This window comes from Ranitomeya variabilis, chromosome 1 (assembly GCF_051348905.1).
Source record: "Ranitomeya variabilis isolate aRanVar5 chromosome 1, aRanVar5.hap1, whole genome shotgun sequence".
Classification (NCBI taxonomy): domain Eukaryota; kingdom Metazoa; phylum Chordata; class Amphibia; order Anura; family Dendrobatidae; genus Ranitomeya; species Ranitomeya variabilis.
The window spans coordinates 279,973,458-279,986,476 of record NC_135232.1 but is presented as its reverse complement, the minus strand read 5'-3'; positions in this window follow the sequence as shown (position 1 = coordinate 279,986,476).

Genomic DNA, 13,019 nt, shown 5'->3' with positions numbered 1-13,019 from the left:
TTGCTCTTGCCCTTGCCTGTCCCGAAGAGGCCTTGGACACACATTTCCATGGATTTCATTTCAGATCTTCCAGTGTCTCAGGGCATGTCTGTCATCTGGGTGGTATGTGATCGCTTTTCCAAGATGGTCCATTTGGTATCTTTGCCTAAGCTGCCTTCCTCTTCCGATCTGGTTCCTTTGTTCTTTCAGAATGTGGTTCGTTTACACGGCATTCCTGAGAATATTGTGTCTGACAGAGGATCCCAGTTTGTTTCCAGGTTCTGGCGATCCTTTTGTGCTAAGATGGGCATTGATTTGTCGTTTTCGTCTGCCTTTCATCCTCAGACTAATGGACAAACGGAGCGAACTAATCAGACTCTGGAGGCTTATTTGAGGTGTTTTGTTTCTGCAGATCAGGATGATTGGGTGACCTTCTTGCCGTTGGCTCAGTTTGCCCTTAATAATCGGGCTAGTTCCGCTACTTTGGTTTCGCCATTTTTTTGCAACTTTGGTTTCCATCCTCGTTTTTCCTCGGGACATGTGGAGCCTTCTGACTGTCCTGGGGTAGATTCCGTGGTGGATAGGTTGCAGCGGATCTGGAATCATGTGGTGGAGAACTTGAAGTTGTCACAGGAGAAGGCTCAGCGTTTTGCCAACCGCCGCCGCGGTGTGGGTCCCCGACTTCGTGTTGGGGATTTGGTATGGCTGTCTTCTCGATTTGTTCCTATGAAGGTCTCCTCTCCTAAATTCAAGCCTCGCTTCATCGGTCCTTACAAGATATTGGAAATCCTTAATCCTGTGTCCTTTCGCTTGGATCTTCCGGTGTCGTTTGCCATTCACAACGTGTTCCATAGGTCTTTGTTGCGGCGGTACGTTGTACCTGTGGTTCCTTCTGTTGAGCCTCCTGCTCCGGTGTTGGTTGAGGGCGAGTTGGAGTACGTGGTGGAGAAGATCTTGGATTCTCGTCTCTCCAGGCGGAGGCTTCAGTATCTGGTCAAGTGGAAGGGCTATGGTCAGGAGGATAATTCCTGGGTGGTTGCCTCTGATGTGCATGCGGCCGATTTAGTTCGTGCCTTTCACGCTGCTCATCCTGATCGCCCTGGTGGTCTTGGTGAGGGTTCGGTGACCCCTCCTTAAAGGGGGGGGTACTGTTGTGAATTAGACTTTTTTGGCTCCCTCTTGTGGTCACTAGTGATATGACTCTGGGATTGTCTTTCCTCAGTTTGGCACCCACCTGGGTCGTTAGTCCAGGGGTGTTGCTATATAAACTTTCTGGTTTCTCAGTCCAGTGCCTGGCATCGTTGTAATCAGTTCCTTTCTGTTTGTTCCTGTCTGCTGGTCTTGGATCTTGCAAAATTAAGCTAAGTCCTGCTTCCTTGTTTTTTGGTTATTTGCTTAGCTCTTATTTTTTGTCCAGCTTGTACTAAATGTGATTCCTGATTTTGCTGGAAGCTCTAGGGGGCTGGTGTTCTCCCCCCAGGCCGTTAGACGGTTCGGGGGTTCTTGAATATCCAGCGTGGATATTTTGATAGGGTTTTTGCTGACCATATAAGTCATCTTACTATATTCTGCTATTAGTCAGTGGGCCTCTCTTTGCTAAATATCTAGTTCATTCTTACGTTTGTCTTTTCTCCTTACCTCACCGTTATTATTTGTTGGGGGCTTGTATCCAACTTTTGGGGTCTTTTCTCTGGAGGCAAGAAAGGTCTATCTTTTCCCTTCTAGGGTTAGTTAGTTCTCCGGCTGGCGCGAGACGTCTAGAACCAACGTAGGCACGTTCCCCGGCTGCTGCTATTTGTGGTGCTAGGATTAGATATATGGTCAGCCCAGTTACCACTGCCCTATGAGCTGGTTTTTTGTGTTTGCAGACTTGGTATGTACTTTTGAGACCCTCTGCCATTGGGGTCATAACAGAGAGGCCATCCAGTATGCTCATGCCAGATAACGCTGGACTGCATCAACCCGTGATGACCCCTGCCACCATCTGACATCTGTCCAAGGTTGGTGTCTGATGTTCTCCTGCTGAGCCTGTGCTACGCTTGAGGCCTGAGAGAGTGGCCATCCTAGTACGCCCATGCCAGATGACCCTGAACTGCATCAACCCGTAATGACCCCTGCCATCATCTGCAGTCTGTCCGAGGTTGGTGTCTCATGTTCTCCTGCTGAGCCTGTGCTATGCCTGAGGCCTGAGAGAGAGGCCATCCTAGTATGCCCATGCCAGATGACCCTGAACTGCATCAACCCATGATGACACCTGCCATGGTCTGCAATTTGTCTGAGGTCAGTGTCTGATGTTCTCCTGCTGAGCCTGTGCTACGCCTGAGGCCTGAGAAATAGGGCATCCTAGTATGCCCATGCCAGATAACCCTGGACTGCATCAACCTTTGATGTCCACCTGTCTTCATCTGTTATCCTGAGACGTGTACCCTTCCTTGATGTGCGGAATCAGGAGCCTGGCATCGTTATGTTCTGTTTATGTACTGTGATTTCATTTACTTAAGCTTTGTTTCTTCATAACTGAAGTTGTGCGGTGTAATCTAGTTCTGCATGTCACATCTTGTTCACAAGCTCAGCTGCCACAGACCCTGCTCGCTGCCCTTCCCTTCTGTGGTCCAGTGGGTCCACATTCCATTCCCACCTGGGACGCTTGCCTCACATCCTTGTGGTCTGGCGACGTAGAGGCGTTGGCTGGGCCGCGTCTGTGGTCGTAGCCCTAACACAAACCTTCTTGCCACAGCATTGATGTGCCATCCTGGATGAGCTGCACTATCTGAGCCACTTGTGTGGGTTGTAGGGTCCGTCTCATGCTACCACAAGTGTGAAAGCACAACTAAAATTCAAAAGTGACCAAAGCATCAGCCAGAAAGCAATGGTACTGACATGTGGCCTGTGGTCCCAACCTGCAGAACCACTCCTATATTGAGTGTGTCTTGATAACTGCCAATTATTTCCATCTGTTGTCTATTCCATTTGCACAACAGCATGTGAAATTGATTGTCAGTGTTGCTTCCTAAGTAGTCAGTTTGATTTCACAGAAGTTTCATTTACTTGGAGTTATATTCTTTTGTTTAAGTGTTCCCTTTATTTTTTTGAGCAGTGTATATTTTAAAATTTATCTATTTATTCATATCTACTCTATGTACTACATGATATACACAATTTAATATATATACTGTATATATTTATGTATATTATAACACATAGTATTATAGGAGATAAATATTAAAAATTTGATTATATTATACATATTTGTTACCTGGGAGGTGGCCTTTTAAATTTATTTTATACTATATTGTCTCCCTATCTCAATTGTGCGAGTATGTCTTGTATGCGGTGCTACCCTTTGCCACTTTTGTCAAAAAAGGTATTTTATCTTTATGCTTTCTTGTCCATATTATCTTGGATCACATGTTTGGCTTTCCTTTTTTTGGATTCAACAAATTTTCTGAATGTTCTACCATTCATCCACCCTAAAGCTGTATACCACCTATTTTATAAGGTAATATATACACTGACTTAGTTAGTTGGATATACATCTGCTGCTGTGTCCAGTACTTGTTTTCTTTAACAGGTGAAGTGTACCTGCAATAAAAATTACAGACCTCTCCATTCTTTGTAGGAGGGAAAACTTGGAAAATCAGCAATGTTTCAAATATTTATTTAACCCAATGTATATTACAAATATGTTTAACATCCTGTTCTTACATTATATAAAAACAAAACAAATAATAAAATCATTTATGTTAGTTATAGCTTGGACCCCTAGAGTCAATTCCAATGGTGGGCCCCAGGCTCCCCAGTCCGACTCTGCCCATCAGGTTCACTTTAATCCTGTCAAGTAGCACCTCTGCATACCTCCCAATTGTTTCCTTCAATTCTGTTTTCCTGGAATGTTTATTTGAATTTGTGTTTGATATTAATGTAAAAAAAAACACTTTAAAGGTTAAAGGGAAACTAATATCTTGCAAAGTTGTATAGTAACTTCAGAAGTTTTGATTGTTAGAGATCTAAGACTCTCAGTGATTTCTAAAACCAAAGATGCAGAAGAGCTCATGAAAATGTATTGATTGATTGATTGATTGATTGATATGTATTTTTTGCAGTACATGGAATTAATGCCTCCATAATTCATCACCACCGCTTCATCTCAGTTTGTCCAACTTTTATGCACCTTCCCTGCTCTATACTCTATTATCATGTATAAAAATAATGAAAAAATCATCAATTTCTTCTGTTCTTTTGTGATTTCATAAGTGTTGAATATCTATGGCTTCCATTAACACATCTATACATACGTGTATGCATACTCATTTATATCTTGAATTATTTTAGAGAATTTCTTCTCTGGTAAATATTGAGGTTGAGTTTCAAAGAACAAAAAGAACAGTTCATTCCTGTCTTGGATATGGATATTTCCCAACTATCAATTTCCAGCACATTTAGATTTAAATATGAAAACATAGTATCAGTGAGTTTTTGGCAAATACTTAATTTTTCACATTTTCTACTAACTGCTATTTGATTAGCATATGTAGAATTTCTTCTACATTAGCAATTCTATTTGTTAACTTAAAATGTGCTAGTCAAGCATTTGATATTCCAATAAACTGGCAATTTTCTTCAGCATATCACTTTCAAAGTACCGCACTCTCATAATCAGAATACAGAGCAGAAATAGCCAATTTTGACACTTCTGATTTAAAAGCAAAGTCCATCATATATAGTGGATGTTTTCAAGAACCGTATTCACTTTTTTCTGGCCCCTATTCAAAATAAAATTAATTAAAAGGGAATCAGTCACCTAGTTTATTCTTCCTAATCTGAGGGCAAAATAAAATAGAGATAGGGACCCTGATTCTAGAGAAATATTTACTTGATCCTTTGCAGTAGTTATAGTAATATCACTGCTTTATCTGCTGCAGCTTTGCTAGACTTCTCAATGATTAGCTTCATAAACCCTGTCCTTGACTGACAGATTTTTGGTTTAGATAATCTTATAAATGTGCCCCATCTATGCACTGTATAATGGCAGCACCTGACCATGCAGAGCTGCTCCAGTTCATGGTCAGCACATACCACAGCTCCTAGTAACCAAGGAGAAAGGATAAGTCAATTATGATAAGTGAGTATACAGACAAAACAACAGGGGCTTGCTGCTGCTACTTTCTGAAGTTACACCTTTACCTGCCTGAGGAAACACATTTTCTTGTCTGATTTATCACAGGAGTAAGTGTTTCTGCCACGTCTTCAGCCCTCCGAGCTCATCATTTATCATGTCAGTGATATAGATGTCACTGATTTGATTTAGAATGAGCTCACAAGACTGATGACGCAGCTGAAACGCTCGCTTTTGACATAAAAAACAGAGAAATGTATTATCTTAGAAAAAAGAGCTGCAAGCCCATGCTGTTTTGTTTGTATACTCACTTATCAGAAGTTACTTATGCTTCCCCTGCCTGGCCAGAAGCGGTAAAAAGTGTAGCTCTGCATGGTCAGACACAGCCTTTACGCACTACATAGGACAGGCACATTTATAAGATTAACTAAGTAATCTTATCTCACAATCATTTTTGCAATGTATCCAATAAATATCCAAGATCCATTTATTAGACTGTGCTTTGTTCGAGGGACAACCTCTAAAATTTGAAGAAATCTGCAAAACTACTCACCCAGACTCAGAAAACACTTTAAATGCAATTTCTCACCAGGTTTTTACTGGTGCAACCCATTTAAGTGAATTAATAAGAGACCGCTTTAAACATTTCCACTATACAATGTACAGGTCTGTGAGATGCGCTATGACTCCTTGAATGCTAAGGATTGGAAATGATCAATATTAACCCTCTAAACATACATCATATTTTGTGTCCCTGCCTTTGATGCCGGCTTGCAAGTTGAGCCAGCATCTTCCCAACAGAAGTATTCAGTCATCATCATCTTCCTCTAGCAGCAGTGCTCCACCCTCGACCGTTAATCTGTTAAATGCTGCTGTCAATCTCTGTATGTAAAAATGTGACCATTGGCACACCTGTGATGTGATTGTGGGGCGCTGATGGGTTGCTATGATAGTTGGGGCAAGCTGAAGACCCCCTTGCCTGTTATTATGATTCTTCTGCTAGTGTTTAGTTTGTTAATAGGAAATTAACACTTAGGAAAATACACTTATCTGGTATTGTTGCATTTATAAAAGCCTGATCAATCAAAATATAAAATAAACTAATCCGATTGATTAGTATAACAGGAAAATTGAAATGCCAGAATTACATTTTTTTTGGTCCATCAACGTTGGAGTAAAATGCAATAAGAGGCAATGAACACATCATGGTATCAGTCAGAATATCAGCTCATAACATAAAAAATAAGCCCTCACGCAGCCCCATATCCCCAAAAAATTAAAACGCTACTGGTCTTAGTAAATAATAATAAAAAGAAAACAATTGTGGAATTACGTTAATTATTTTTCATGTCAGTGTAACACAATTTTCAGTCTATTCCCAACATTTACCCTACAAATAGGGTACCTGTACATGGAGGCGGCACAGGAGCTAAGGACTAGATATGAGCGAACTTATTAGAAAAACGTTTGCCAAACTCAATTTCGGCATGAGTGCAGCACATTCGGATTTGTGTTCGGTTTCCAGAGCATTTTTACACAAAGTGGTCAAAATTCATTAACAGATTGGTAAATGGCCGCGTTTCCACTAATTCTTTTGTTTTGGCTTTGCCTAGGACAGTGAGGCTGTATGATGAGTGGGGGGATGTGTTTTATGAGGGGATGAGGTTTGCCTAGGTCAGAGGAGCAGCGGAGTGTAACTTTTTTTTCTTTTTCTTTGTTCTGCAGTAATTTAATATGTCTGCATTCCAGCAGCCAATCAGGATGCAGAAAATTTCCCACCGCACTCGTGCTGACATCAGAAAGATGAAGTGAGTTCATTGGCTGTGAAGTCCCAGGACCTTTCTAACAGTACCCCGAGCATGAGAATTTTCTCACTCTTGAGGTGATGTTGGACAGGTAATAGGAGTTCACAGGGAGACACTTCTCTGCGGAAAGGTGAGGAATATTGTTATTTGTTATCTTAACTCTTTGCAGGAGACAATGGAGTCTGTGGAATGGGCAATGTAATAAGTATGGTTTAATTAAGATTTATTAAAGGAGTCTGTGTCATTCTTTCAATTAAAGGACTTTTTTTCTGTGTGTGTGTTTTTATACAATATGACCATGGGGTTAGTAATGGGGACGTCTTATTGACGCCTCTCTATTACTATTCTCAGGGCTTGATGTCACCGGATAATACAAAGTTGACATCAACCCCCAGCTATCACCCACTTGCCACTGCTACAGGGCAAGTAGGAAGAGCGAGACTAAGTGCCAGAATTCTCACATCTTTGAGATGCGCCTTTTCTGGGGCGGCTGAGAGGTGATGTTTTCAGCCTGGGGGGATAAGTATCCATGGCACCTTACTAGGCTATTAATTTCAGCCCACAGCTTTGCTGGTTATTAATTATAGGCTAAGTATTCAGTTGTAAGCTGATATTAATAGCCTGGGAAGCTCCATAGGTATTATCCCCTTCCCAGGCTATAAACATCTGCCCCAGCCGTCGGCTTTCCCTCTGCTGGTTAAGGAAATTACACAGGAGCCCTCGCCATTTTTTTCAGAAAATAATCTTTTAATAATTAAATACATGTACAGTAAGCAGCACACACACATTACTGATTGTAGGTGTCACTTACATCTGTATGTCTACCTATTCTATGTATGTATACTGTATGTAATCCATCAATTCTATGCTGTCAGATCCTGCTGTGCTTTTACAGAATGTGGCTGCTGTATTGCTGGCTTTTCTTTTATCTATGTAATATATATACTGTATATACTGTACAGTGCCTTGCGAAAGTATTCGGCCCCCTGGAACTTTTCAACCTTTTCCCACATATCATGCTTCAAACATAAAGATACCAAATGTACATTTTTGGTGAAGAATCAATAACAAGTTGAACACAATTGTGAAGCTGGTGGAAATTTATTGGTTATTTTACATTTCTGTGGAAATTCAAAAACTGAAAAGTGGGTCGTGCAATATTATTCGGCCCCTTTACTTTCAGTGCAGCAAACTTACTCCAGAAGTTCATTGTGGATCTCTGAATGATCCAGTGTTGTCCTAAATGCTGAGGTGGGACAGTCTGTCCATAGGACACTAATCAGTCAAACATTGCACAAATCTGGCCTTTATGGAAGAGTGGCAAGAAGAAAGCCATTTCTCAAAGATATCCATAAAAAGTGTTGTTTAAAGTTTGCAACAAGCCACCTGGGAGACACACCAAACATGTGGAAGAAGGTGCTCTGGTCAAATGAAACCAAAATTGAACTTTTTGGCAACAATGCCAAACGATATGTTTGGCGTAAAGGCAACACAGCTCATCACCCTGAACACACCATCCCCACTGTCAAACATGGTGGTGGCAGCATCATGGTTTGGGCCTGCTTTTCTTCAGCAGGGACAGGGAAGATGGTTAAAATTTATGGGAAGATGGATGGAGCCAAATACAGTATGTATTCTATGTGTATATATCTGTTCTATCTATTCTATTCTAACCTCTCATGCCGTGATATTATTGTACATAGCAAATGAATTGCCAGCTTTTCAATGGACATTGGTGCATATCGAATATCGAACAGCACTCTCATTGTCCGAGTGCTGTACGATTTTTTTCTCACACCCATAGGCTTGCATTGGCGAGTCTCGGCCAAGTCTTGGTGTCAATCGCAGCCTGCTGTGATTTTACATGCATGTCCAATACGCCTGAGAAAAAAAACACTGATATGAACTGCCCCATAGCACTTGCATAGCACTTGGCCGTATTCTACGGTAGTGTGATTGCGGCCTTACAGCACAGAGAGGCAGCTACTGCTGCTGAAAGTGAACTTGTCAATTATCATGCTAGGATCCTGTCCTATGTGAAATCGATCTTTTAGCAAATATCTAGATTGCGCTAAAACTGTGTTGCACTCTCAGGAGGCCCCATTTGCTAATTGAAATTGTTTGGGCAAAAACTGTGTTGCAGTGAGGAATCAGGAGACCCCATTTGCTCATCAAAATTGTTAGGCTTAATATTGGGGTTCAGTCAGGATGCCCTATTATTATCATATTTATCTAGCTCAATGATACTACATGTTCAAATTCTAGAAAAAACCTACGAAAGGGGACATTGTGATCAAGGCCATTGATTGGCAGAAACGTTATTTTTTTCCTGTCACCTCACTTTTCACCATTAAATTATCCACTTGAAGCAAACCTCCTGTACAAGTGCAGAGATTATATATATTAATATAGTGGAAAGTGTGTCAGAGGCCTTTTACACTGTTTCTACTCTCTGTAAATTAATGCCATTTTAGTGGTGTGTGACAATAATTTTTTTGAAATGTGGAGAATTCAATTTTGGTCTCCTTCATGTGTGTGGCATGTAGAAGTAGAACTCCCAGAAAAGCAGGCCTGCTTTCACTCAACTACCAGTGTTACTATCCTTAAATTTTTCTGCCAATGGCACTCTAACTGATGTTTGTGCCATCTGAGTGTGGTTGGGAAAAAAAGCTGTTGCATGAGGTATCAGGGCTCCCAACAAAGAAGGCTTACACTGCTCCCTTAACCACCAGGTCTTCATTGAAAATTTAATTCAAAGCTGCTGGCCCAGACTCTGATACCTCATGCATGGCCCATGGCTGACTGCTGCTTTGCCATTAGTAAATTTCTACTGTGGGTCAATTGATCTCACTTTTGATGGAGGCTTCAAGAAAATGGCTGCCGGAGGCCACACATGCACAGATTGAAATCTCGACGGCACTCAGCTTCAGGAAAATTGCCGCCAACATTTCAATCTGCGCACGAGCGGCCTGCTGTGGCCATTTTCCTGAAGCCTCCAGCGGCCCACAACTTCAGGAAGATTGCTGCAGGGAAACCAGTGATGCACTCTGCTCACGGTGGACACCGGGCTGCAGTGTTGCCACATTTCTGCCACCGGCACACTGAAGAAGGGACCCTGCTTGATGATCTGTAGCATCGCACCCCGGGAATGCAGCATTAAAGTCCTGGGGATGGGACCCTTCTCCAGCTCTGTCTCACTGCTAGCATTGGACTCGCAGCATCGCACCCCGAGACTGCAGCATTGCCCCACTTCTGCCGCCGGAGGAAGGGACTCTGCCTTCTGTGACCCCTCTGTACCAACCCCAGCTCTCAAGTAAGATAACTTAAATTCAGACATTATCATACATTCAGACCCCCATCTTACAAAAATAAATTCTGCTATTTTTCACCCCAAAATTTGGGGTGCGTCTCATGGTCCGGTGCGTGTTATAGTTCGAAAAATATGGTATGTCCCTTATGGTTTATTAAAAATAGTAAGTGAAGAGTCAATAAAAAAGTTTAAAAGTATAAAAAAATGAAAGAAAAAAAAACGTAACATTTCAAATCGCCCTCTCTTGCCATAACATATAGAAATTAAAAATAGAGAGGGGAAAAAGTATTTAGACAGCCACCAATTGTGCTAGTTTTCCTACTTAAAAAGATGAGAGAGGCCTGTAATTGACATCATAGGTAGACCACAACTATGAGAGTCAAAATTGAGAACACAAATCAAGAAAATCACCTTGTCTGATTTGGCAAGATTTATATGATTTTATAAGATTTATACATGTATATGCGAAGCCTACCAGGGCTGTGGGGTACTCGGAACTGGTTAGGACAGTTCTTTGGGAAAGTCACAAGGCTGTGACCAGGGGTGGATTAAGGGTAGCCAGGGCCCCGGGCTGTTCAGACACTGTGGGCCCCCCGGTCATGCGATGGGGTCATGCGACAGGGTCTAGCGACGGGGTCATCATATACCTGAACCAGATTATTCCAGAAAAATAGTTGCTGTGTGAAACTATAACCTGTCAAACATCCATTGATCTAATCAATTTACGCTTCAGTTAGGAAGACAAAAAAAACACAATACTATCACCACAAGTGCCAGTATTCACAGGAGATCTGTACTTAGTATGCAGTGTTTGTGTAGAGGTTATACAGTGATCACCGGTGACATTATACACAGGAGCTCTGTATATAGTATACAGTGTATAGTGTCAGTGTATAGGTAACACACTGACTCACCAGTGACGTCTCTAGGTGAAGTCCTTCATCTTTCATCTAGCACAGACCACCATCACTTCATCCAGCCAGGACTTGTCTCTGCAGGAAATAACTCAGTTATCTCGAGCTCCGCTTGCAGAACACATTACATAATTTTTCCCAACTTCTACATTACACCACATGAAGAAAAAGAGGCAACATAGTGTCACTCTACACAGTAACAGGACCGCCCCCCATTTAAAACAGTGTCCTCAAAAATAAAATAAATACATCACTGCAGTAATAATATCTCTTAATTAGCCCCTATGGTAATAATATTCCCCACCCTGGCCCCGTGTATCTCATTCCTGGATCCAGCCATATGTTCTCCCATCCTGCCCTCATGAGTATCCATCCTGCTCCATATGATCTCCCCATCCTGCCCCACATGTCTCCATCGTATCCATCCTGCCCCATGATCCTATCCTGCCCCATGTCTTTCCTTCTGCCCCGTGTCTCCAATCATGCCCCGTATCTACATTCTGCCCATGTCTCCAATCCTGCCCCATCTGTCTCCAGTCCTGCCCCCAGTGTCCAGCATCTCTGCCCCCAGTGTCCAGCATCTCTGTCCCCAGTGTCCAGCATCTCTGCCCCCAGTGTGTCCAGAATCCTGCCCCCAGTGTCCAGCATCTCTGCCCCCAGTGTCCAGCATCTCTGCCCCCAGTGTCCAGCATCTCTGCCCCCAGTGTGTCCAGCATCCTGCCCCCAATGTGTCCAGCATTCTGCCCCAATGTCCAGCATCTCTGCCCCCAATGTGTCCAGCATTCTGCCCCCAATGTCCAGCATTCAGCCCCCAGTGTGTCCAGCATTCAGCCCCCAGTGTGTCCAGCTTCCTGCCCCCATTGTGTTCAGCATTCTGCCCCCAGTGTGTCCAGCATTCTGCCCCCAGTGTGTTTAGCAATCTGCCCCAGTGTGTCCAGCATATTGCCCCCAGTGTGTCCAGAATATTTTCCCCAGTGTGTCCAGCATCTCAGCCCCCAGTGTGTCCAGCATTCTGGCCCGGGCCCCCCGGATTGCCGTTCGCAATAAAAAAAATAAACCTAGTTTTCCTCACCTGTCCGCGCTCCTTCGGCGAAGCTCCCTCCACCAGCGCGCACTCGCCGGTGACTGACAATGACTGACAATGATATCAGACGCCGGCGACGTGCGCGCTGCGGCTGACATCAGCTGACAGCCTCCAATTGGCTGGCGGCTGTTAATTATTGACGTGCGGAGCGCCCGCACATAAATAGCATTTAACTGCCGCAGTGCCGGTAGGGGCCCGGTGAGCAGATGAGACTAGGCCCAATGCAGGCCCCCTCTGCCCACTAGGCCCATATGCCAGTCAGGGCAGTAATGCCCTGAAGGCGGTGGTCAATCTGAGCGGTTGCCCAGGGCCCCCCACACCACTGGGCCCTGGGCTACCGCCCAGATTGACCTCATTATAATCCGCCACTGGCTGTGACCCAACTCCTTGGCCCTGGGAGTGCAATAAAAATGCAAGGGAAAGTTATATGGGATTGATTCGTGATGCCACCCGTGGTGTTCGGCAGGTCCACTGGTGCCGATAGTGATGCAGCAAAGATGATACAGCTCCCCATGGGTAGAGAAAGACTCCAGGGCAGGTTTATCAGGTGGTTCAGGTGGTCGTGAACATTGAGGTGTGGAGAATAAGCAAGGGATGTAGAAAAGTACTTTTTTCTTTACTTTACCTCTTGGTAAATGAACATGCAATCCGGGGTATCAGTTACCAATGACAGAAGGAGTCCGGATAGCATAGCAGCATTTAGGGGGTCCACCCTACCAGGTGGGGTTGAAGACCTTCCTACTGCGCTCCCTTTTCGGGTCCCTGCTGCCTATAGCTAAGCTGCGGCCCTCTCTTGCGTGTTGGCTTTGTC